The sequence below is a fragment of the Tamandua tetradactyla genome, chromosome 22 (assembly GCF_023851605.1).
Source record: "Tamandua tetradactyla isolate mTamTet1 chromosome 22, mTamTet1.pri, whole genome shotgun sequence".
In the NCBI taxonomy this organism is placed as follows: Eukaryota; Metazoa; Chordata; class Mammalia; order Pilosa; family Myrmecophagidae; genus Tamandua; species Tamandua tetradactyla.
In genome coordinates, this window is record NC_135348.1 from 26123089 (window position 1) to 26150330 (window position 27242).

At 37.2% G+C, this 27242-nt stretch overlaps 1 protein-coding gene across 6 annotated transcripts in view; it reads right to left on the reverse strand.

Annotated features, from left to right (window-relative positions):
• IL15 (interleukin 15) overlaps positions 1–27242 on the reverse strand; it is an 83850-nt gene that overhangs the window by 18092 nt on the left and 38516 nt on the right. The window contains exon 3 of one of the 6 annotated variants that reach the window (XM_077139959.1): positions 5318–5450. The exons of 4 other annotated variants lie outside the window; for them this stretch is intronic. The gene's annotated coding sequence lies outside the window, so the exon portion shown is untranslated. Of the gene's footprint in view, positions 1–5313; positions 5451–27242 lie in introns of all 6 variants that reach the window. One more of the 6 variants, XM_077139958.1, reaches the window with a different exon arrangement.

Sequence of the window (27242 nt, forward strand, 5' to 3'; positions counted from 1 at the left end):
CATCCTAGAGTATATTAAGCAGATAATCAAAAAGTAATAGCAGGCGGGCAATGGTGGCTCTGTGGCAGAGTTCTCGCCTGCCATGCCAGAGACCTGGATTCGATTCCCGGTGCCTGACAATGTGAAAAAAAAAAAAAAGGGAAAAAGTAATGGCAAAGTCCTTTGAGAGTTGTCAGAAAAAATATGGAACTATTAAACTTTACTACCAGAAACCCCCGATACTGTATCAAACATTAGGGACACCCAAATCAATAGGCCAAGCCCTTGATCTTGGGGCTTGCTCTTGAGAAGCTTAGGTATGTAGTGGGGAAGCTTATGTATGTAGGTATGTGTGGTAGTTAGATTCAGTTGTCAACTTGGCCAGGTGAAGGCACCTAGTTCTGTTGCTGTGGACATGAGCTAATGGTAGGTGAACCTCATCTGTTGCTAATTACATCTGCAGTTGGCTAGGAGGCGTGTCTGCTGCAATGAGTGACCTTTGATTTAATTGGCTGGTGCTTAAATGAGAGAGTGTAAGGTAGCACAGCTAAGCAGCTCGGCATTCTTCATCTCAGCACTTGCAGCTCAGCCCAGGCCTTTGGAGATGCAGAAAGAAGTCACCCCAGGGAACATTGTTGGAACCCAGGGGCCTGGAGAGAAGACCAGCAGAGACCATCTTGTGCCTTTCATGTAAGAAAGAATCTCAGTGGAAAGTTAGCTATCTTTCCTCTGAAGAACTAATAAAATAAATCCCCTTTTATTAAAAGCCAATCCATCTCTGGTGTGTTGCATTCCAGCAGCTAGCAAACTAGAACAGTATGCCTAAGCATTACTTCTGGAGGACCTCTTTTGTTGCTCAGATGTGGTCTCATTCTCTCTAAGCCCAACTCTGCAAATGAAATCATTGCCCTGCCCTCTATGTGGGACATGACATCCAGGGGTGAAAGTTTCCCTGGTGGCATGGGAAATGACCCACAGGGATGAGTCTAGCCCTGGTGCTGTGTGATCAACAATGTCATCCCAACCAAAAGGGGGAAAAGAAGTGAAACTAATAAGGTATCAATGGCTGAGAGAGTTCAAATAGAGTTGAGAGGCTACTGTGGCGGTCACTCTTACACAAGCTTCAATGTTCAGTTAGACATTGCCGCCTATCATAACTTGCCAGTCACTAACCAAAACCATTCCAGCCAATCCTAAAGAAAACCTAGAACAATATATAAGATCCTACAAAGGTTCCATGCATAGAATAACTTTCCAGAAACTTATAACCTCCAGATGGGTTCCTGGACAAGATAATCCTTAAACGTAGAAGGGTCAGCCTCTCCAGAACATCAGCTAGATTCATCTCCCTACCCCATATTATTGACAGCCCTTTTCAATATGAAAAAGTTAGACTGGGCACAGCCCAAATACTCCTAAAGAGTGGGTGAAAGATCAAGGGTGATGATGGAGTTGTACAGAGAAGAGGGTTTAACAAATGAGTATGATTGCTGAATCATAATATTGATATTTCTTTCAGTCTCCAATATCTTAGAGCAGCTAGAAGTGAAAACCTAAAATCGTGGAATTGTAACTCATACCAAACTCTGAAATCTGTTCTACAACTAATTGTTGTGACGAGCTTTGAAATTTATTGCTTTTTTTGTATATACGTTATTTTTCACACATACACACAAACAAGCCTATTGTGATGATAAAAAAAAAAAAAAGTATTTATTCCTTCTAGCCTTCAATGTTCTGGAGCAGCTAGAAAGAAAAACCCGAGATGATGGTCTGGTACTCCATGACAAACTCTGGGATCTGCCCTGTAACTACTTGTTGAAGAGTGCTTCAAAAACTGTTGCTTTTGTTTTTTTCTTTGCTTTGTATATATGTTATATTATAAATAAAAAGGTTAAAAAAAATTAGAACATGATGACTTGCTTAATGAAACCGAAACTCTTCCAAAGTAAACCATAATCAATTTAAATATTCTGAATTACCAAGGACAAAAACAGCTATATGATTTGCATACCTTAGTTATCAGGACTAGCCCAAAAGCATTAATTAAACAGACGATATTATATAAAATGTCTATAGAGAAACTTCAGGTGCTTTAACATGTAAGACAAAGAACAAAGATACAAATCTGTAAAATTTTCTTTTATCAGGTTTGCGGTTATTTCCTTCTCCCCCTTCTTAGGAACTCCTATTAGATACCATGTTGGAATGTCTAGATCTAGCTCTATAGATAGTATATAGTACCTAGTATCTAGAGATGATAGAGGGTGTGTGCCCTTTACACTCTCTGATCATAGTTCGTGCAAGGATATGCTCATGTACTTTTTCTGGTATTTGGTGAAAATGCTCTTAAAAAATTGTTTTGTGTGAGTGTTCTTGAAAAACCCTAGCTTGTACAATTCTCTAGGGCAGACAGAATGGACAGATTCTCCAGCGCAGCACAGCTGGGATACTTACCCTACTACAGAGAAATAATCTATGAAGTCTGCTCCTATTGCCCATTCCAAAAACATTTCATTCTCCCAAACCACAAGACAAAAGGATAAAGAGTTGGAAATTAAGAGCTAGATCTAGACATTCCAACATGGTATCTAATAGGAGTTCCTAAGAAGGGGGAGAAGGAAATAACCACAAACATGATAAAAAGAAAATATTACATAATAATAGAAAAATACAAGCTTTTATACTGAAGTGGCCTAAAGAAAAGATAAATGAAATACATAGCAATTTTACTAAAATTGTCCATGAAGTAAAAAGAGGTCATTTAAGAAGGACAAGAATCAAACTGAATCTTATTCTGGTACTTAGAAGACAATGGTACTTCCAAGTGCTAAGAGAAAATTAGTTTGAACCTATAAAGCTACCAGTACTTGGGAAAAAAGGCAAAGAACATTTTTTTAAATTATAAACTTTGTTTTTAGAGTAGTTCTAGGTTTACAGAAAAAAAATGCTCAGAGCGTACAGAGTTCCCATATACCAACACACTACAGTTTCCCTGTTATTAACATCTCACATTGATGTGGAATATTTGTTACAATTGATGTACCAATATTAAAAGAATATGAGTTAACTATTGCCCCTTTACTTTAGGGTTCAGGCTTTGTGTATACAGTTCTATGGGTTTTGATAAACATGTAATGTTGTATGTCCACTATTAGGGTAACATGCAGAAGAGTTTCACTGCCCCAAAAATGTCCTGGGCTTTTATACCAAATCTTAGAAAATGTAAGAGTCACAGGCTATCTGTGAAACGATGATGTGAAAATATATTCCAGGAAAATAAGAAAGATATCCAAAAATATGTGGGATATAAAAAAATGAAGCAGGAGACAAATAAAACTTATACTTGGGTCCAAATAACTGATGGAAATACTTTACTTGAAGGTACATTGTTTACTTCATTCACTCATTTTACGAAATGTGAGATTCTTGTGGTTAGAAACCTAATTTCATTACTGTACCTCAAAGCCCTTAGAAGCATGAAAGGTACATAACAAACACACGTTGCATGTTTGTTGGATTTTATTTTTCATTTGGTTGCAATTATTGACCCCAGTCTCATATCAGCCTCTCAAGTGCCACTTGCCTCTCCTCCACCCAGTAGGAGTCCTGGCCAGTCATTTTAAAAGATCCTAAATAGCACGCCAAATTTCCTGCACTTCTCATCTTTCTGCTACATTCATCTTGGCAATTTCAAATTCTAAACTACTAACTTTTGCTTGAAAAAAATAATGCCATTATAATTTCATGAGATGTAATTTCTAATGGGATTTCTCTGCATCCAGCTAATGTTTTTTTTTCCTCCCACTGATATTCCCTCCACACTTCAAAAATCAACTTCATCTAGGTAAACTTCAAAGTAAAATGCTCCCATTTTAAGTATCTAGTATGAGTTTTGCCAAATGTATATACCCATGAAATTACCACCACTACTAAGATATAGAACATTTCTATGCTCACAAAACTTTCCCTTATGTCCCTCAGCGGTTATTCCAGCCCCCATGCCCAACCCTAGGCAATCACTGGCCAAATCATGTACTTTCTCAAATGAGAAATTTGGAAAAAACTCCCAGAAAATCTCCTTGATGGGAAATGATGTGGGAAAAGATAAAAGAGGAAGCAAACTCATGCTCAGATTTTTATTTGACTTGGGGGATTTGGGCCATTCATGTTGATTCATTGCAAAAATCATGAGCAAAGGTAACTCCCACTACCAAAAAAGCCCCCGAATGTCATGTGTAATTTCCAAGCAAAAAATGCAAAAGGAAAATAAGGAAACACACACATACACAAATAATAAAGAAAAAAAAAAACCTTGAGTAATCAAATAGATGCGGTGGTGGAGAAGGAGGCAGAAAAGGGGGGAAATAAAAATAAAACAGTAAAAAATGCATACATGAAGTAATGTGGCAGCATTAAGTCTAAACATACCAATGCTTATTTACCCACATATACACACATACACAAAGCACATGTGATAAAAATTAAATTTGCTTTCTAAAACTCAGAATGGTTTAAAAAAATAGATAAATGTTAAATTATGCTATTCATAAGAGATGGAACAAAATTAAAGTGCCACAAAGAGCTTGAAAATGAAAGGACAGAAAATAATAATCCAGCAAATATGTGTAGTAATTATTATACCAGAAAAATTAGAATTCAGGTGAAAAGTATTGAACAACAAAAGGATAATGCACATAGATAAAAGTTATAATCTTCCGAGAAGATATAAACATGTTGATCCTTTATGTATCTAACAGTATAGATTCAAATTATAAAGAGAAAAATTAATAGAAAATCAAGATTTTAACATATTTTTCAGAAATTTACACATGAAGCAAACAAAAATGGGTAAGGCTATAGTCATTGGTGTGCTGATAAATCAGTTCTTAAAAAAAGAAAAGCCCTATTTGTAACATTTTCTGAATTCTGTAGTGTAAATATCCCCATTATATTGATTTCATGCCACCAACAACTGCCTCATAAAATTCCCGAATATTTAACCACCAGCTCAAATCAGCTGGTCAGAGCCAGCTCCAATGTTGCACTGGCTACGTAGATTGTAATAGCACAATGAAGAACTTTTGAGGTAGTACATATGTATATTAGATTAAATATATAGATGAATAGATAACAGTTTACCCTACAGAGATAGCACATGACAAAGTAAATACATAGAACGTTTATAAAAGTTTGTCTACGTATGTGTTAGACCTAAAACAAAATCTCAGTAAATTCCAAAATCATACTTGCCAGGTGTGATTTTATTTAATCATTATGTGATCAAATAAGAAACAGTGAATTACAGACCAATAATAAAATTAAAAGTCTCACCTACTTGTAATTGAAAAATAATCCCAGAATAAACGTGAAAGTCAATATGGAAATTGAAGTTCATTTAGAGAGTGCACCAGTAGTTCAGCTGTAGAACTTTCATCTGCCATGTGAGAGACTCAGGTTTGATTCCTGGCCTATGCACCCAAAAAAACAAAAACAAAAATGTTGTGAACAAAATTCCCTATGATATACATAGCACATATTTGCGTCTGTGTGTCTGTATATAGAAATATATATAAATACATATATGTAGGGAGACACAATAAAAAATAAACTTCATTTAGAACCCCTGTGGGAGGTGGCAAAATCATAATCACAGGGAATTTTATAGCTTATCATCCAAACATATTAGATTGAAAACATTTTTATAATGCATGACTCTCAAAGAACTTTACAACTAACAAAAATAAACACAAGGAAATGAGTAATTAATAAAGATAAAAACAGAAGTTGATAAAATAGAAAAACAAATCTGAAAAGCAAATCTTACCCAAACTAAAAAGGAAAGAAAGTATCAAAAATGCAGAAAAGGCCTTTAGAAGTATAATTTTTATAAATTAGGTGTTAATGGAATCAATTTGAATATCAACTCTCTAAGAAAATGATCAAAACGGACTCAAGAAGATGAAGAAAACCTCATTAGAATAAAAAGCATAGAAAACATTAGAGTATTAGCTAAAATATATGTATTAAAAGACTATGTATTTATGGGGCAGGCCATGGGGGCTCAGCAGGCCGAGTTCTTGCCTGCCATGCTGGAGACCCGGGTTCGATTCCCAGTGCCTGCCCATGCAAAAAAAAAAAAAAATACTATATGAAGATTCTGTGGAAAAAGTTGCTACAATAGCGCCTTGTACACAGGATCAGGGCACAGCAGAAACTTTCAGCAAATGATCTCTTTATTATTTAGAGTCCAGAAACGGCAAATAATTTTTTGTCACTTACACAGCACAAAGAATTCTTATCAGGGGTAGAAGTCCTATCACGGCCAGTCTCCTGAGGCCAAAACTGCAAATCTATAGTTTGAGGATAGTTTTTAATTACCTTGTCAGAAGGTGGCCCTCCCACTGAGAATGCCTCTTCTGATAAACATCTGGGGCTGCTTGTTCCTGATTTCTGGTTTTGTTTTTGTTTTTGTTTTTCACACCAGCAACTCTGGGAATCGAACACAGGCCTTTTTCATGGCAGGTGAGAACTCTGCCACTGAGCCACCGTTGTTCACCCGATTTCTGGGTTTTTAAGGTCAGGCCGGGCCGTTTCATCAGGCTTACGCTCTCCCCCAGGTTATGGAATGGCGCACAGAAAAGGAAACGAGAGGAGCAGGATGCCAGATGACGGCCGCTTGGCGTACTTGTGCCTTCTCCAGAGAAGAAAGTGGGTTTAGGGGAGCGCTGGGCCGTGGCCGCTTAAAAAGTGTTTGTGATTTCCTTACAGAAACTATCAAATATTCAAGAACTTATAAAGCCCTGTGCTAATAAAGGATTATTCTAATTCATGGGCACCAAAATTTTTAAACTGCCTAATGAGGGTGCACAGGTGGCTCCGTGACAGAACTCTCCCCTGCCATGTGAGGGACCCAGGTTCCATTCCCAACCCTCCAAAGGGGTGAAAAATCAATAAATGGTGCTGCAATAATGGGACATTCATGTGGAAAATAATGAAATGTGACCCCTACTGCACAGCCTACAAAGAAAATAAAAATAAGAAAACTATCATACATTCTTTTGTATGAACATAGATGTAAAATTTTTGCATGGGCAGCACTGGGAATCGAACCTGGGTCTCTGGCATGGCAGGCGAGACTGTGCCTGCTGAGCCACCATGGCCCGACCTGCCTTAACTTTTAAAAGGCACTTTCACTACCATAATGAGAAAGACTTAGGTGGATCTGTATGGGTGAGAGGGACCACTTGGGAGTGTGTTTATTAGAGGTAGGGAGGCTGATTGAGAGGCAGTCCGAGGGAAGCACCAGAAGTTCACTTTTGAAAATATTAAGTTTCATGCTTATTAGATATCCAATTACATTGAAATGTTGGGAAGGGAGCTAGATTTCAGGACGGAGGTTCAGGCTGGAGATGTAAATTTGGGGTGGAGGTGCATATAGCTGATAAGCGAGGCCAGGAAGCCTGGCTGAGCTCACTTAGGAAGGAGGGTAGGACGGAGGGCAGGTCTGCGGACTGAGCCCTGGGGTGCTGCCAACTGCAGCCCTTCCATCTTAAATCTTAAGTGTAGGCTCCAGGCTTCCAATTCTCTGACCATTACCTTCTCTCTCATCATCATCACACTCCCTCCAGCATCCCTACTCCAACAGTTGTTTTTTTTTTTTTTTTTCACCCATCAGGGACTATGGTCCAGTGACGTTCTCACTTTTTCACTGTTGCTACTTCCCTCCCCTCAAGCCCTCACTTCTTTCCATGCTCAGTTTCAGCCGCCATCTTTTTAATAACTTCCTTGCAACTATATTAGACAGAACTTCCTCTTCTTCCCTTTATTAAAATTGCTTGATAAAATCTCACTCCTGCTAAATCCATCTCTCTACCACTATGACCTAACCCTTGCAGCAGAACATAATTGGAGAAATACAGTGTTACTGAATAGTGAAGCTTACTTTAAATTCACGACCTCTAACCTCAAAGGAACCAACCCTTAGTGATACCAGGAAATTTTATTACATTTTAGTGGCCTCAATTTTCCTTGGTGACCACTGTCCTCTTTCTCCATTCTCTTCAAACCAGCACCTTTTCTATCCTCAGACATAGATGATTACTTGCTTCTTATTTCACTGAGAAAATAGAACCCATCAGTGGACTATATCCATACACTTTCCTTCCCCTTATATAACCATGGATAAGTTGTACATTTATCTAAGGTCAGGCCCTCCATGTCTGCACTAACTTTCTCATTTTCTTAAGGCCATTACTCCAGCCATTGAATCTATTCTCTCCCACATCACCAATTCTTTGGACTCAACTAGGCCATTTACATCAGTCACACAGGCATGCTCTTACAGCTCTCATCTTATATAAAAAACACGTGGCCTCACATCTTCCTCTAGCTACTGCCTACATGTCCTGCCGTCCTTTTACAAATATACTCTTAAAAATGATGTACTGTAGGTGCTACCTCCAATCCTTCTTCTCCCAGGATTTCCTTCCTCCCAGAATATGCCTGGTACAGAGTAGGTGCTTACTACATTATTGTTGCATGACTAACAAAATTGTCTTATTTTTCCCACAAAGAAAACATGTATCTAAATAATTTAATATTAAGTTTTGTATTCTCACTATCAAGAGTTGTCTTTCACATAAGCTGGCACTCAATAAATACTTAATGAATGAATGAATTATAAATTCATTGATTTTCCCAGGGAGAATCATGGGAATGTTGATAATATGCAAAACAAGCAATTATACAGTAAATACAAAGGTGATTCAAGGATCTATTGGTCTCACCTACTCAGTTCTGTTCAGCAGACATTTATTGAGTATCCCTCACTCAGTATGCCTGGTACTGTGTTACAATGGAGAACAAGTATAGCTCTCATTCTTTAGGAAATTACAGAAACATAACACACATTTTCCTTATAATATCTTAAATGCTAAGACAGTTTGGGTACCACAAATTTTTAGGTTGAGGGAAAACATCCTAGAAGTGACTATAAAAATAAATTACCTTAGAGGATGATTTACGTTAACAGATCTAAGAAAGATGTAAAGGGCTTTCCAGGTAGAGGGAAATGATGAGCAAACACAGAAAGGCATGAAACAATATGAAGCATGCAGGTAAACTTCACGTAGTACAGAAAGTTGGAGAAAGAAAATGGTAGCAGTATGGCGGGGCGAAGTCACCCAAAGCCTTTTGCTTGAGCTCATGGGTGCAATGGCTTGGCCAAAGTTACATTTGTTACAGATCATTTTGACCACTTCAGGGAGATTGCATTTAAAGAAAGCAAGACTGAAAGTAGAGAAATGACTCAACTATCATTATAATCATCTGCAAAATGGATCTAAGCTTGGAATTAGGGACAGGCATTAGAGAAGAGATTGATTAGAACAGTACTTCCTGGGGAAATTGACAGGTCTTACCGACTGCTGGGGCACGTTGGGTGAGGAAGGAAGAAGAATCTAGGATGACAATAAGTTTTATGCATTGGGACATCAGGGTTGTGTGGCCACTGAGTGAGACTGGAAACAAGACAGAGCTGGTGTGAGGGGAAGATGATTCACTCAGGGTTGAGCATGTTAAGTTCGGGATGCCTGTGAGTGATCAAAAGAAAATGTTTCTGGTAGATGAATATGCAAATCAAAAGCTCAAGAGACAGTGGGGCTAGAGATGTAATGCATTGGCCTAAAACCTTGCGTTCAGATGTGATCAAGTCAGGAGAGAATGTAAAGAGAAATTTTCAGTGAGTAAAGGAAAGAACAACATGAATCTTTAACCTTTCTTCAGAAAATGGCTTCCGTGAAAAGCTTCTAATTGCTTCGGTTTATTGGTCACAGCAATACATCAAGCAATTACAGCACTCCCATGTACTCTGATAGCACATTTCTTTGAATGTATGGAGCACATTTTTTTTTTAATTTTAATGTTTCTGAAATTGGGGCACACCTTATAAATGATCCCCCTCCCTTGTTCCCAGAAATCTGTTATTAAAAAGATTATGTTTCTTAAAAAATTGATGGTATTTCAGGAGGGTTCTCTGGAAAGGAGCCTCTGAAGCAGAGATACACATGCAGGAAGTGCACTGAAGTGTTTTGGGGATCATTACCTGGGGAGGAAGGGGGGAAAGCTGGATTGGGCAGAGTTCAAGAAGGAGAACCCTGGTGCAGCTACTACAACAGGCTTCAGCTGCTCTTTGTGTTGTTCTGAAACTGGGATGGACCCTCTGAGTGGTACTGGGTTGAGGGAAAGGGGCCAGCGCCTTTAGAATGCAGGAGGGAACACCGGATGCGACTGGCCCTGGGGAGTGGATGTAATCTTGGGTGAGGACGGCTTTCAGCTGAAGACTGCTGGGATAACAAGTTCTTCATTCCTAAAGTGGAATCTGGCCACAGCACAATATCCACAGTACAAACGGTGTGTACGAATGAAGGAGGTAGGGTATTTGATCTCAATATGATTTGGTCTGAATATGATCACGAAATATTATACATAAATTTGTTGTGATACAATCCATCTCTGATTTTAGTAAAAAGTTGGATCATCTGGGTTCCAGATAAAAGGAAGAATAAAAATTATTCCTGGAAACGATAAAAATTGTGTGAGATCAAGAAGTAAATTCATTGAAGAATTCCTAGGGATTTACTAAAAAGTTCTTTGACAATGAAAGAGTAAAATAATAATGACAAATGCTAACTTATGGGGCACTTATAATCAGAGGCAGTTTTATATGAAATTAGGGGGGTTAAATTTCATAGCCCCTCACTTGCATCGTCTGTAGGAAGGAGGTACCAACCCCAGCCGTGCAGCAAGAGGCGCAGCTCAGTCTGGAGCTCACTTTCTACCTCCTGAAGTCATCCTGGGTCTGCAGGGGGCTGCCAGCACTTCCAAAATCTATCTGGGCTCCAAGGACAATGCCACCCACTCCAGACCTTATCTATGACCCTGAGGATATGCACATGATGCTTGGAGGCCCCATGACCCAGGTTCTCCGCTACGTTACTCCCCTGACCCCACCCGGCAGACCTAGATCTACCTGTAGGGTGGGGAATGAGGAGAGCGCAGAGAGGACCTGGCCAGGCTAAACCAGTGCCGAGGCACTGGCCCATCTGAGAACCTTCCAAGGGAGACCCCAAAGCTGGATTTCTCCAAAGCTTCCCTTCTGGTAAGAAGGCCTCCTGAGCAAGAAGCTGGTGGAGTTAGAAGCGTGGTATTTTCAGTAACAGATTACGAAGGTGAAGGAACACCTTCTAAACCATAAGGGATAAAAACAAATTTTAATCTACTTTGTTAAAGAAAGGAAAGAATTTATGTTTTCTTTAGAGAAATTATTAAAACTCACTATCATATGACAGAGGAAATCTAAGTGTAAGTAGCCAACATTTTGTAGGAAATAAATTATTATGAAAATGAGTTAGGGAGCTTGCCAGGGTGGCTCAGCAGGCAGAGTTCTCGCCTGCCATGCTGGAGACCCGGGTTCGATTCCCAGTGCCTGCCCATGTTAAAAAAAAAAAAAGTTAGGAAGTTAATTAGTGATGATGATAATATTTTGTGATGTTTATGTTTTTATTCAGTTTTTTGAAATTGGTAATTTCCCACTCTAATTCTTATTGGCTAATTTTATATTCATGATATTGTATTTTTTTCCTTAAAGAGAGCCTCAGATACTGTACAAGTTTAAGGCCACATAAACTTTGATCCTCTTTTATATATGACGTACAAGACAGTCTTCTAAACAATTTAATCCTCACAATAATCCTACCAGGTAAACAGTGTTATCCCAATTTATAGATAAGGAAGCTGAGGAGAAAGAATTAAGGAATGTGCCAAGGGGGACTCATGGCAGGGTCAGGATTTGAAGTTGCAATCTCTTTCCCAAGCCCAAGTTCTTTAAACTTTGTGTTATACTGAAATAGGCAGCTTGTAGGTTACCTATTTTGAATGCACTTTGATACACAGCCTTTCTTTTATCATTCAACATTTATTGGACCCCTTTTGGTGTAAGGGAATGTGCTAGGCACTAGATAATATTAAGTGGGTTTGAGATAGTTCCTTCCTATCCTCAGGAAGCATACAGGATAATAATGAGAACCACATTACTATAATAGAAAACATAAGAAAATGCAAAAATATTTTAAAATGTTGTGAATGAACAAAGGACAAATAATGAATTAAACATCTTGACCTGCCAAGTGAAAGAGTGTCAGCAATGATACATAAGTATCTGATAAGCCTTCCTTTCATTCATGGAACATTAAGAAGCTAATGTTATAATAGTCTAAAATTTCAACTCAAGATAATGGCTGTATTTTGAGGACAACACATTTTTAAAGCTTCATTTCAGGATTAACCAAGTAGCAGATATTTTCTGAGCACCTAAAATGTGATGGGCATTTTAATAGATGTTTGAGAATGGAATTGAGAAATAAGAAATTTCAAAACTGGAATGAATGACAGAGATCCTATAATCAACCTCTTTTTCCATGAGGAAGCTAAGTCCAAAAGATACATGACATATCCTTAAGTCTCTTCCCCTTGAGGAAGACTTTGTCTAAATGACCAGTCAGATATCATTTTACCTTTTTCTAAACCTTGCTTAGGATACTGCTGCTCTTCTATGGTTCTTATACTTCAGTTATGCATTTATTTTATACATGTTGCAGTCATGAGCTTCTTAACCTTATTTTTTCCTTACCATTAACAACACCTTAACCACATCTAAAAGCTATGTACTCTCACCCTAGAAAAATGCACATAAATAAATACTCAAAATTTTAGGTGAAATCTTCTGAACCTGAAACTTTGAATTTTTTAGGGTTCTCAGGACCCTAGGTTAAAAGGATCTCTATTCTAGATTATTGGCTTCAAAAATAATTTATCTTGGAATCTCTCATATTGCAATGAACATGGTAGATGCTCAATAAAGATCTGTTGATTTGAATTACATAAAGACTAAGTAGCAGTTACGGGGAGACACAGAACCAGGTCTCATGTCTCCCTAGCCTGGTCATGTCTTACTCTACTTTATAATCTCTGAAAAAATAAAAAATAACTACTGCCCTTGTAGGTTTAGTTTCATAGTGGAGGTGAAATAAATATTAAACTATAAACTCAATATAACTATTTGGTTATAACAATACATACAATAATTCATGTTTAAGAGAGGGTAGAACCAGTAACAAAGAAAGCATTCAAAGATATTTGTTGAATGATTATTAATACATGACTAAATGAATAATAAGTAATAATGAATAAACACTGCTGCAAACGGAGACTTTAGGATGGGATGATAATTGAGGCTGGTCTTGAAGCGTGTATAAAATGTGAGTAGGATGGAGGATATTTCAAGCTAATAATATAGACCAAGCATAAACACTGCCATCAGATGATGAGAAAACCTAAGAGATTCAGTACTGAAAAGTATTGAAGGAAGTCAAAGGAAATACATTTGCATAGGCAGATTAGAGCCTGATTGTGTGGGACCTTCCAAGCCAATGTGAAGAATCTGATTTAATTTTTTTGTTGTGCTGGTTTGAAACTGTTATGTACCACAGAAAAGCCAAGCTCTTTTAATATAATCTTGTAGGTGCAGACTTATTGTGAGTGGGATCTTCTGATTAGATGGTTTCCATGGAGATGTGACCCACTTAGTTTATTTCCATGGAATGTGACCTCCACCCATTGAAGGTGGGCCTTAGTTTGCTCGAGTCCTTAAAAGAGATCATGGAGAAAGAGCTCAGAGACGATACAGAGAACAGACAGACACAGATGCTTGGGAGCTGAGAGCAATGGAACCCAGGAGCAAAGGACCAGCAGACAATATCCACATGACTTCCCTGCTAACAGCTGTCCCAGATGCCAGCAGCCTTTCTTCTGAGAAGCTATTCTCTTGTTGGTGTCTTAAAATGGACATTTTCACTGCCTTAGAGTAGTAACTTTTAACTTAATAAATCCCCTTTACAAAAGCCAATCCATTTCTGGTATATTGTATTCCAGCAACATTAGGAAATAGAAACACTTGGCAAGGAGATATCATTTTAGATTCTTGGGAAATGATGATAATTGACAACTGTGTTAGGAAAATTCATAACTAAAGAGACAAAATTTGGAAGTTAAGGTAAAACTTACAATAATATTCTGTTTTTCCATCAACTAGTACAAAAGCATAGATCAGTCATTTATCCAGAAACAAACTGTTCTCTTAATCTGAGAAATAATCCTTCTACATGAATAAATTACTTTATCATCCCTGTTGATATATTCATCGCTTTTCAGGAAAGGAGAGACTGCTCATTGTTCAAGAGTTGACAACATGCTGGGCTCAAATGTTGATTATTAGCTAGAAAGGCAAAGGATTGGGTCATAATTAGTTGAGATACCAATATGAAATCTCCCAACCTCTCCAACGTATACCCAAGACAAGCCTCCATCTAGATTATCCACATTATGGAACTCTGTGTAGCTTTCTAATAAAATCATTTTTAAAAATCTGTTTTATCAAGTATTCATATTGTTTTGACATTTTAACCTGCCTACTACAGCTGTCCATTATTCAGTCTCTCTGCAAATCCATCCATAGAAGGTTTGGATTACAGCCACCTTAAAATTCTAGCTGTAGATAAAAGTGGGTACTAAACAATACTTTTTTTCTCCCTCACCCACTTAAAACTCTCTTCTACCTCTTCTGCATCACTTTCTCTACCTTTAAACAACTATTATTCTGTGGACTGAATGTGAAAGGAAATTTATTAATATCATCCTATTACACAGGTGGGACAAAACTGAGCCAAAAGTTATTAAGTGGCTTGTTCTAGGTCCCCTAATGGAATTAGTAGATCAAGAGGAGATGCCACACTTACCCACTGTTGGTGAGAATGCAAAATGGTACAACCACTATGGAAAGTAGTTTGGCAGTTCCTTAAGAAGCTAAGTATAGAACCACCATATGATCCAGTAATTTCATTACTATATATTTAGAAGACCTGAGGGCAAGGACTCAATTAGGCACTTGCATACTAATGTTTATAGCAGCGTTATTTATGATTGTCAAGAGATAGAAACAGTCCAAATGTCCATCAACGAATGAGTGGCTAAACAAGCTGTAGTATATACATACAATCGAATATTATGCAGCTGTAAAACAGAATAAAGTCATGAATCATGTAACAACGTGGATGAAACTTGAGAACAGTAAACTGAATGAAATTATCCAGAAACAAAAGGACAAATACTGTATGATTTTTACTAATATATACTAACATTAATGAGCAAACTTGGAGAATTGAATTTAAAAACACAGATTATCAGGAGATAGAAATAAAGTAGAGACTGGGCAATTAGTGCAGAAAGAATACAGGTTGTGTAAGAGGACTAACTAAAAAATCAGAAATGAATAGCACAATACTACTTGATTGTAGCACAATAATATAAGTGCTGAATGAAGCATGCATGAAATCATAAGGAAAGATAGACTATAAAGACTGAGATGGTATAATTTAGGAATGCTTAAAATGGACAATGATAGTGATTAAATGTGCAAATAAAATGTTTTTGCATGAGGGAGAACAAATGAATGTCAATATTTCAGGGTTTTAAAAATAGATGGTATATGGGAAAAAGTACAATCAATGCAAGCTAGAGTCCATAGTCAACAGTAACATAACACGCTTCCACTGAATGTAACAAAGGCATTATGCCAAAACTAAATGTAAACAGGCAGTGGGGCATGGTGAAGTGGTATGGATTTTTTGTGGAAGAAAAGGAAACGCCTTCAGATAGATTATGGTGGCGAAAGCATGTCTATCCACTTAGGTTGGATTGTATGATGTGTGAATAAAACTGTTTAAAAATGAACAGAGAGAAATAAGTTCTAGAGAAAATGTGGAGAAAGAGATGCACCTATTTACTGTTAGTAGGGAAATTTAGAGGTGCCGCCCTTTGGAGGGCAGTGTGGTGGTTCCACAGGAGGCTAGGGGTGGGTTTGCCATATGATCCTGAAACCCCATTTCTCAGTATATACTTGGAGGAATTGGGTGTGGGGACATGAATGGACATTGCACACTGGTGTCTATGGCGGCAGAGTTCACAATCCATAATGGATGGAGGCAGCCTAATGGTACCACGATTGAGAAAAGGAAGGGGGAACTATGGGGTATATATACAGTGGACTACCAAATGCTTGCAAGAAGAAACGAAGTTGTGAGACATGCAACTAGGTGAATGAATCTTAAGAACTATACGCTGAACGAAATATCAGAAAGAAAAAGGCAAATATTATCATGCCTCACTTATATGGACTAACTATACTATAAAAATTCAGTGAACTGAAGTCGGGAGCATGGGTTACCAGGTTGGGGTCTATTGTAAAGCGTCCTAGATTGTAAGCTTTTATAGTAGTCACATATATTCAGGAGTTGTAACTGTTATTTCTAAATTCTAAGATACTGAGCTGCTTGTTTATAAGCTAGTCATTCCCAGAAACTTCAGGTATTTATGTAACACATGAGACTCACAATTAGAGCTCTGAAGGTATGAAAGTCAGCAGTACCCAATACAGGAACCGTTTAAAAAGTTGAAAAAGTGATCAGACTTTGAGTAGAGATATGAATGAAACTGATCTGGATATAACTAAGGTAAATCAGAATACAGGGTAAAGGATGATATTGTCCATATTTTAAAACTTCAACTTCTGTTTGAGACCAAAGGGAGAGATGTATATTTGGTGCAAAATTTGTATTTTGGTAGTGCATTTCCTAATTTCACTTGTATGGTCACTTCAGTTGAACACAATAATTACATGGAATATTGAATAGTGTGTGAGACTTTGCTGGTTTGTCCAGGTTAGTGACATGCCCCAATATATCCCAGAGTAATTTGTGCAGTGAATAAAGAAGTATTTGCAAGGTTCCCTTGGGACATTGGGGAGAAAGGAGGAAATATTCAACTTCCCTATTTGGAGAATTTCTGATACCCTACAAGCAGTGGAGACAATCAAATCAATAGGCTGAGCCCTCAGTCTCGGGGTTTGCCCCTATGAAACTTATTCCTGTAAAGGATAGGCTAAGCCTACTTAAAATTAGACCTAAGAGTCACCCCCAAAGAACCCCTTTTGTTGCTCAGATGTGGCCTCTCTCTCTCTCTAAGTCAACTCGGCAAGTGAACTCACTGCTCTTCCCCCCTACATGGGACATGATTCCCAGGGTTGTAAATCTTCCTGGCAACATGGGACAGAAATCCCAGGATGAGTCAGGACCCCACATCAAGGCCTTGAGAAAACCTTCTTGACCAAAAGGGGAAAGAGAGAAATGAGACAAACTTTAAAAATTAAAAAAATAAACCTCTCAAACAAAGTCAAGAGGTTATCCTAAAGGCTATTCTTACACATTATATAGTTATCCCTTTTTAGTTTATGGTGTATTGGAGTGGCAGGAGGGAAGTACCTGAAACTGTAGAGCTGTGTTCCAGTAGCCTTGTTTCTTGAAGATGACTGCATAATGATATAGCTTCTGCAATGCAACCATGTGATTGTGAAAACCTTGTATCTGATGCTCTTTTTATCTAGGGCATGGACAGGTGAGTAAAAAATAGGGATAAAAAATAAATACTAGGGGAGATAAAGGTTTAAATAAATTGGGTAGATGGAAATACTAGTGGTCAATGAGAGGGAGGGGTAAGGGGTCTAGTAAGGATGAGTTTTTTCTTTTTTATTTCTTTTTCTGAAGTGATGCAAATGTGATGATATTGTGAGCTACTGATTGTACACCATGTATGGAATGTTTGTATGTTGAGAGTGTTTATATGTTAAGATTTACCGATAAAAATAATTAGCAAGAAAAGAGGAGACGTCAAGCCAACCACTGTGCCCATTATACCACACTGCCTCTCATGTTTTCCTAAGCGCCCAGAGGAACTTTCTAATGTTGTCTTCCACTGTGTGTGTGTAGTGTGCATGTGTGGCAGGGTGTGTGATGTAGGAATGTTGGGGTTTGGGAGGTGTTATACATCTGTACACATTTATATCCATATGCTATTGCAGCGAAGAAAATAGAATACAGAAAAAAAATCCCTGTTCTTATAGAGCTTATATATTTTACGTGACTGTTATAGATGTGTGTTATAGACATAGAGAGGTAAATGGCAGCAATTTTGGGACAGATATTCTAGGTAGAATCTTATACCTTAAATAGCTTTGATCAAAAGTTTGAGGGGAAAAATTCATAAATATTGAAAAAAATAATTTTTCTGCAAAATTCAATTATCAATATTTTCCAAGGTCATACCTGTCAAAGACAATTCAGCATTAACCAACAGATAAAGTTTTCCTACTGTTCACATTTTCTTTGAACAAATTGGGATCTTAGTGCAAGAAGAGGGAGTTACATGTCATGAGAAGAAAGCTAGATATTAGAGTATTAATCATTTATGTGGTAGGATAATAGGTAAACTTGTCTTTGTTGTTAACTCTGAACAAATGTTCAGAAAAGCCACATTTCAGCAGAAACTATTTCTGTAGGGAAAATTCACACTGAAAGAAGGTTACATTAATAATCTCTATAGAAATATACCATCTTAAATGTTATATTTAATGTTGACTCAATAAAAAAAAACCCAACTAATAATTGTCAAGAAAAATCACTTCTCAGCAGAAATTACTACAACCTCAGGAATAAATTTGTGCATTAAATTGAAATCCACAATCTGTATGGTGCCAAAGAAAATAATGATTTTTGGCCTCAGGAGCCACAAAACGGATATTTTAATGTCTGGGAGCTGTATACAACCAATGGAGAGAACAAGCTTTCTACACTAACAAACCCTTAGTCAAGCCAATTAAGGACTTGAACACTTGAAGAGATTCTGCAGGTTGTTATTTGAAAAGAAAGAAAGAAAGCCCCATAATAAGGTAAAAAAAAAAAAAAGCCATGCAAGTAATTACCTTTGGGGGAAAAAAAACCCTGTTTCTCAGTTTCTAGTAGAACCATACAAAACATAAATTATATGGGAATGGAAAACATATTAAGATTCCTGTTCAATTTTGATTCCTTCAGACACCCATTATCATGCGAGAACTGAATATTTTTATCAAGTAAACACATTAGCAGAAACAAAGATGAAAGAAAATTATTTTCCCACTTACAGAATCCCAGAACTTTAGCTACTGAGGGCTGTTAAAACACAGCTAAATAGCCTGTCTGGACTGCCACTTACTCATGTATTCATTTACTTTTAAAGGAAAACGTGAAGAAATATAGTTTAGAGTCCTTTTGGACACAAAGCAACCTGTTTCCAGGCAAAGCAAATGACCTCTATTACCCTTTAAAATTTTTTCTTCTCTTTTATTCCGATTAATTAGATATGCCAACTCACAAGAAAAAAAAAAAAAAAAGAAAGGAAAGGAGTCATGCTTCACAGTGGGTCACATGTAAGAATATGGAGCAAGTGTGAAAAGGAATTATGTAGAGAGAAGAAAATGTACAAAAACGGAAAACAGGCTAACTTAATTAAGGTAAAACAGGACCATACTGGAAACTAATAAGTCATAGAACCACAGGGAAAACATAGGCACTTACCAGCTGAGCTGAATATCATAGACACCAGCTAATAAGGATGCACAGCCAAGGTACCATGGCCACAAAGTGGAAATAGAGAATAAGAACTTTTAATGAGGAAGAATTGGCATAAGAGCATAATCACTTAAATAAAAATCTCCTCCAAATGTGCCATTAACATTCATTGAGGAGTCTCTGTGTGAAACACTTTTAGGAGCTCTACCTAGAGGTCATGAAAAAGGTGAAATGTCGAACAGAATGATATTTGGTCCTTGACATTGCAAATATCCAAGGAAGACACCTTAAGAGCTTGGTTCCAGGGAACAGCAAAGATGGGCTGTGCAAGATTATTTGAGCCCCTGAAGGAAAGCTGTTGGGGAGAGAAAACTGGTAAGACAAGATTCGTCCAAATACACAGGGCAAATGCAGCTCTGAGCTAAAACTAATACTCAGGTTCTGAGCTTTAACTAGTACACAGGATGCCAACCCATAAAGATAATTTCTGATCAAATTTTATGGAACCCTTCTTTATATCTAAGGCATAAAGCCATCTTCATCTAAGAAGCTTTACAAGTATTCCCATTAAGTATTCAACAGAAACAAAATCGTCTGACATGTCTCCAATATTCAAACACACACGCACAAATGAAAACAGCAATAAAATATTCATTCAATAGAATGAAGCACATAAAAACACAGAAGACAGCTCACTCTGGACATGATATTGGTGGCATTAGCTTCCCTGCTTCTAACACTCATAGTCACATTCTCTTTCCGGCAATAATAAAATATTGCTATTGAGCTAGAAAATCAACACATTGGCTTCCAAAGCACATGGACTCAGTAGTTTCCCTATCAGAATCCTACAGCTTTATGAAGCCACGTACTGACAGAATGGCAATGTAAAAAGAAAATAAAACCGAAAGAAAAACAGATAAACAGCTGTTTCCCATTGCACTAAGGCATCATTGCAAATAAATAGTAGTACAGGTTCTTGCATAGTGAAAAATCTTTTTGTTCTCTACATACTGAATGTTAACAGGAAGGGTTTTGTTCTGTTTGCATTGCTATTTTCCAAACTTTATCACCAGAAACATCATTCCCCATGTGCTTGCTGCCCATAATATTCTCTGCTCCAGGGAGAGAAGTTGTAGCTCAGGACCCTTTTTCTAATTTAACTGTTCATTTAAAAATTTTTAATGCTTTAAACCTCATGCAGAGGCTTTGACTTGTCACAATTGGGCCACTGGTTTTGGGGAAAATTCATCAAATGACAACACTAGTGTTTCATACAACATATTTCACAAAGAAAAGCAAAACTGACTTTGCCAAGGCCCAATATACATTGACTCCTAGTCTACAATCTTTATAACATGTCAGTTTTTTTTAATATTTTGAAAATGTTATGATAGTTCTAGATAGAACTATCCACGTTTCATTTAAAGTAAGCATGAATTTACATAACTTGACACAAATATTTCAAAGTAAGATATATTTCTGTTTCAGTAAGAGAAAGGGGGAAAAACAAGTAACAGCTATTTGAGAAAAGCAGAGTGTACAACTGGAACCCAAGAAATAGTTTTATGGTGTCCAGAAAGAAAAAAGAAATGTCCTATAACAAGCCTCATGCACATTCCAATAATTTTTTAAAATATTTTTATTGAGAACTCTTCACACACATACAGTCCATCCGAACTGTACAATCAAAGGTTCACAGTATCATCACATAGTTGTGTATTCATCACCATGATCATTTCTAGAACATTTGCATCACTCCAGAAAAAGAAATAAAAAGAAAAAACTCATATATCCCATACCCCTTACCTCTCCCTCTCAATGACCACTAGTATTTCAATCTATCCATTTTTTCCTCTTATGCCCCCATTATTTTTTTCTCATTTTTTACTTATCTGTCCATACCCACATTCCAATCAACTTCCAAACAATGTTTATACACATTCTGCACTTCTGTAGAATATTTTCCTGTGTTTATGAGCTAAAGCAAACATTTTTCTTAAAGTCAAACCAAAATAAATGAAATATTTTCAAGTCGGGGCAATGGTGGCTCAGCAGGCAGAATTCTCGCCTACCATGCTGGAGACCCAGGTTCAATTACCGGTGCCTGCCCATGCCAAAAAATAAATAAATAAATAAATAAATAAATAAATAAATAAATAAATGAAATATTGTTGGCAAATTGGACACTGATTAAAGAACATCATAGCAGATGTCCTTTAAAACAGAATTTGGAACTGCTCAATTTATAACTGGGGACAATGGGGTCCAGAAATGTTTAGCAACTTGCCCCAACTTACTTAGTTAAGGCGTAAACCAGGACTGTACTATGTTTCTTCTAACTTTCAGGATCCACTACTCCCAGCACAACTGAGCTGGTCACAGTCTATGACATTCTGTCTGACTCTGTAAATCATGGCAAAACACAAAACCCTAGTATCATCCTAATGGGGGAAAACAAGGAAGATACAAAAATTGTCAACTAAGAGATCTCTATTTCTCTCAGAAAATGTTACACTGAATAGCCTAAGAAATAAACTCCATTTATTTGCTTGTATTGTCTAAAATCGACAAAATAACATTTAATTTTTTTCATTGTGTTGCACCAGATCAAATATTTTGTTTCATAAGTATCCAGATGCTCTCTAGTTAAATGATAGTAGCTTTGTATGTTCAAACTTGTGATTTTTCTTGATTGACTTTTATCTTTTGCAGTTTCCTTAGCACAAATCAATTACCTATGAAAATGATATAAATTAGGAGAGAAACTCTGGTTGCACTTAAATTTGCCTAACACAGACCCACCAAAAGAAACAGCAAGGCATGTGACTCTCAGTTATCAAGCTTTTAAAGTGTGTTCATAAATTAGCAAAGAGGAGACAAGATGAAAAATAAAGATCAAAGTTTGAAGTAAAAGAGGGCAGACTAGACCATCAATCATAAGTGTAAGCCATAAAAATAGGTAAAGCACGACATAGCCTGATACATGTGATTTCTGACCATCTGCAGCTCCTATTTTATGAGACCACTGTACAAGAAAAGCTTGTATTGGAATCTTCTGAGGAAGTGCTTTTACAGGGGATTGTGGGGTATAGCCAACACAGTTTGGCTACATAGTACTAGATCTGATTTCTATAATGCCTGTGAATGAAATCAGGTCCTCTGATGAAACTGGGATAGGGACAAGGCTCTGGAATTCAATCTTGACTCCCCACTCTGCCAGCTGCTGGTTTTGAGATATAGCGTGTAGTAGCAGAACCATGGCATCTTACCCCAAACTCCCGAATCTTTGAATATGATGAGCTATCACTCCTGCCATTGTGTGAGTTATATGGCGCAGTTGACCTTAAAACAGAGAGACTGTTGGTGGTGGTGGAAATGGAGGGAGGAGAGAAGAGATTGACCTAATCACATGAGCCCTTAAGAGCAGTGTACTGGTTTGAAAAGATGTATGTCCCCTAGAAAAGCCATGTTTTAATCTAAATCCCATTTTGTAAAGGCAAAATAATCCCTATTCAATGCTATATATTTGAATCTGTAATTAGATTTTCTCCCTGGAGATATAATCCAATCAAGAGTGGTTGTTAAACTGGATTAGGTGACAACATGTCTCCACCCATTTGGATGGGTCTTGATAAGTTTCTGAAGTCCTATAAAAGAGGAAACATTTTGGACAATGAGAGATTCAGAGAGCAGAGAAGAACGACATGGCCACTGAGAAGCAGAGTCTACCAGACAGCAACCTTTGAAGATGAAGAAGGAAAATGTCTCCCAGGGAGTTTCATGAAACAGGAAGCCAGGAGAAGAAGCTACCAGAGGAAGCCGTGTTTACCATGTGCCCTTCTAGATGAGAGAGGAACCCTGACCTTGTTCACCATGTGCTTTTCCAGATGAGGGAGAAACCCTGAACTTCATCGGCCTTCTTGAACCAAGGTATCTTTCCATGAATGCCTTAGATTGGACATTTCTATAGACTTGTTTTAATTGGGACATTTTCTCAGCTTTGGAACTGCAAACTAGCATCTGATTAAATCCCCCTTTTTAAAAGCCATTCTGTTTCTGGTATATTGCATTCCGGCAACTAATAAACTAGAACAAGCAGCTAATTTTTCCTCATTTGTGGCCATAGGGGAAGTCACAGAGATCCTAAATCATTAGATGGACTCCACGTGCCATTGCTGGTTTGCATATAGAGGGGACCCATGAGAAGGATATGGGTAGCTTCCAAAGGCTCAGTGAGCGCCCCCTGGCTGACAGCCAGCAAGTGAACAGGAACCTCCTGCAATAAGCAAGGAACTGAATTCTTTCAATAACATATATGAGGAAGGAAGTAGATTCTTCATACAACCTCCACATAAGGGCCCGGCTTGATTACCACCTTGATTTCAATCTTGTGAGACCCTAAGTAAAGAATCCAGTCCCTTAAAAATCCCTTGAACAGACTAACAGGTTTGTGTATATCAATGACGTTTCATGAGATACCACAATAAAATAATCGGTTGACTCCACAAGGCATATGTGAAAAATCAATATGGCTAATTTATATTTGCATCCTACCATGCTATACTTTAGATTAAAAAAAGAACTGGAAATCCATAAAAAGGGATGGAATCTTGTAAATAACTCAAAGTTATAAGTGTTTAAGTTTCTGTTATTATAATAAAGGACAACTGAAGAATAATTTGAAACCTCTACAAATCTAATATTAACTTCAGATAAACTTTCTAAATTTTAGAAGCCAGTTAGGAAAAATCAAACCTTGTGAATGTTCAATTTTCTTACGTTGTTCAACTGATACAAATAACTTATAGTTATAAATGTACAAATGTGGACTGAGAGAAAAGGATAGATCATTAATTATGTTGGAATATTAGGAATGGGATAAGAAGCTAGAAGGTTTGTTCGGAAGTGAATAAGCCATAGCATAAGGTCACAAAGCTAGCAAATGTATGATACTGCAGTCATGATGAATAAAGTAGTTTTATACATATGAGATAACTTGGACAAAAGTTAGGAAAAGGTGGAAAACAGAATAGAAATTGAAATATATCATGAGATGGAAATAATTATATTGCCTCTTATGTGTGTTGAAAGAGACAGATATGGTAAAAGATAATAGTGAGCTCTGAGATTAGTGGGGCAGTGAGGTTATTATTATTTCAGAGGGTGAAAGGAAGCCATCAGAAAGGTAATATACAGCAGAAATACATGGCCAAAGAAGGAAGTATAGCGATGCAGTAAGATGCCAAAGGTTACGGGGCCAAAGAGATAACAATAAGCTCTATATAGATTTTGCCAGAGTCCAAAGAAGTTACTCCACTAGGAAATTCAGGCAATGTAGTGGGAAAAGTATCGACCAAGCTAGTTTGTTGACCAAACATGTATGGGGAAATGCAAGAATCATTAAAGTGTACTGATTTTGTCTGCAATTTAGGCAGGCATGGTTAATGATGATGGGGAAGTCAGGCAATGCCCAAAGTCATATTTGACAGCCTTCCTGAATTCTTTAATAAAAATCCCAACTTCCTTTTTGAGGGATATAGTCGTGAGAACATATACAAGTAGGTGCCCAAAGACTTTTTTCTCAGCTATCATCCACAGAAATTTGACAGTTTTCCACTGAGGAACTTCAAGGGGCTTAGAGGTATATGTAGGTGTAAAATTACAATCCTAATTAATCTGTTCTTTTCCCTTCATTATTAAAATTTTCCTCAGCTCTTTAGCCTGTAGTCATGAAATTGTGCCTGAGTATAATTATCAACTATGCCAGAAAAAATATGCATTGCAATCACTGCCAATTAATGGTGTAACATTTGTTTCAGCAGTCACTTTCTTAATCAACTTCCACTCAGTTAACTTGTAGGATTAGTCACCATTCTCTGCCTTTTTATAAGACACTCATTGATGCCAGTAGGCAACTCTCAATGGCATCAGAGCACTACTTCTCCCAATAACTGAGATCCTTGCTTACCAATAATCACTTGGGTTTGTTCCCGAACATGTTTATACTAATTCATTTCTTGTTGTAATTAAATTAAATCAAGTAATACATAAGTTAATTAAATCTGAATACACAAAGAGAGTTAGTTCTTAATATAGACCTGATATTGAAAAAGTATACACACACATACTGTACACATTGGTGAACGTACATACGTTTTAACTATAGTCTATCCAAAACTGGAAGTAATAGGCAATAAGGCAACCTATATTATGGGTAAGTTTTGTGCAGATAAGATGCTTATTCAAAAGGACTTAATCTTATATTAAAAAATTACCAAGAATGCATATTTACATGTTTTAAATGAAGTAGAATTGAAGCATTTAATTTGCGTGAGCACAATTTCCATAGCAAATTGCTAAAGGAGCTGTAAAAGATACAAAATCAATGAAGAAAAGTCATATCTTTCTTCACACAAAACCACTTTTATGGAGAGATAGCATGGATACTTATGAAGCAGAATATTTGATTTGTTGTACAAATGATAGAACAGATTGCTGGAAGGTTTTCCTCTTTTTCAACAACAAACAACTATGGCTCCTAATTCCAAAAAGAGAGTTTCTACTGTTTTTATTTGGATGAATAATACAAAAAGGAAAGAGGGAAATCTTATGATAGTCTACGTTAAATTGATTCACTTAACAAATACCGATCCTCTACTGTTCCATTCTGTGTTAGTAACTGATGAGACAACTATGAAAAGTCAACTTCACTTCACACTTCTCTCATTGGGCTTACAGTCCAAGGAAGAAGACAAACAAACCCACAGCAATTAGATAATATTGGGAAGTAGTAAGGGAAGGTGCTAAGAAAACACGCTAGAGAGGTGCCTGGCCTGGGGAAGATTTTCTGGAAGAAGTGGCAAAGAAGCTGAGACCCGCAGGGCAAAAATACATTCAATAAGTGAAAGGGAGTGAGGAGTGTTCCATGCTGAGGTAGCACCATACCTAAAGACTAGGAGATAAGAAACTATGTTACCATTTTCAAGAAACTAAAAGACATTCCCTATAGCTAGAGACTATCATCAACATGCAAAATGGGCTATAAAACTGGTATAATTTTACCTTGTTTTATGAATTTAAAGTGAACTGCCCAATCTAAATGCTGTGAATATTTTTCTGTGTAAAATTCCAAAATGTTTGAAATCCCCTGCTTTCAGCAAAATAGACAATTTTGTGTTTTCTTTTTTCATAAACACCCCGAAGAAACGGTGGTATGTAAATTAGAAAGTCACTGATATTATAAAACAGCAAGGACGGATCAATGCAACAAAATAGATTTTCTCAGTAGTAAATACAGATCCCATACTATAACACATCAGAAGTCGCTACAATATTTTCTTAATTATAAACAATTACTAAACCACATCATTTTTCATACTATTATTTGGTAGAAATGATTACTGAAATACAAAATGATTGAAGACAATAGTTAGCTATTGTACATTGAAAAATAGACTCTTTACATTTTACAAAAACTGCACATTAAAATGAGCTCTCTCTGTGTGTGTGTGTGTGTGTGTGTGTGTGTGTGTGTGTGTGTGTGTGTGTCAGCTTGTTTCCAACAACAGCCACAAAAATCTCTCCCATCCCATAGGCCTGTTCACAATGTGACTTTGTCACGCCATGAAGAGAAGCCTATCTCCTCTCCCCTGAATCTGGGCTGGACTTGTCCCTGGAACTCGTTAGGAACAAGGGGACATG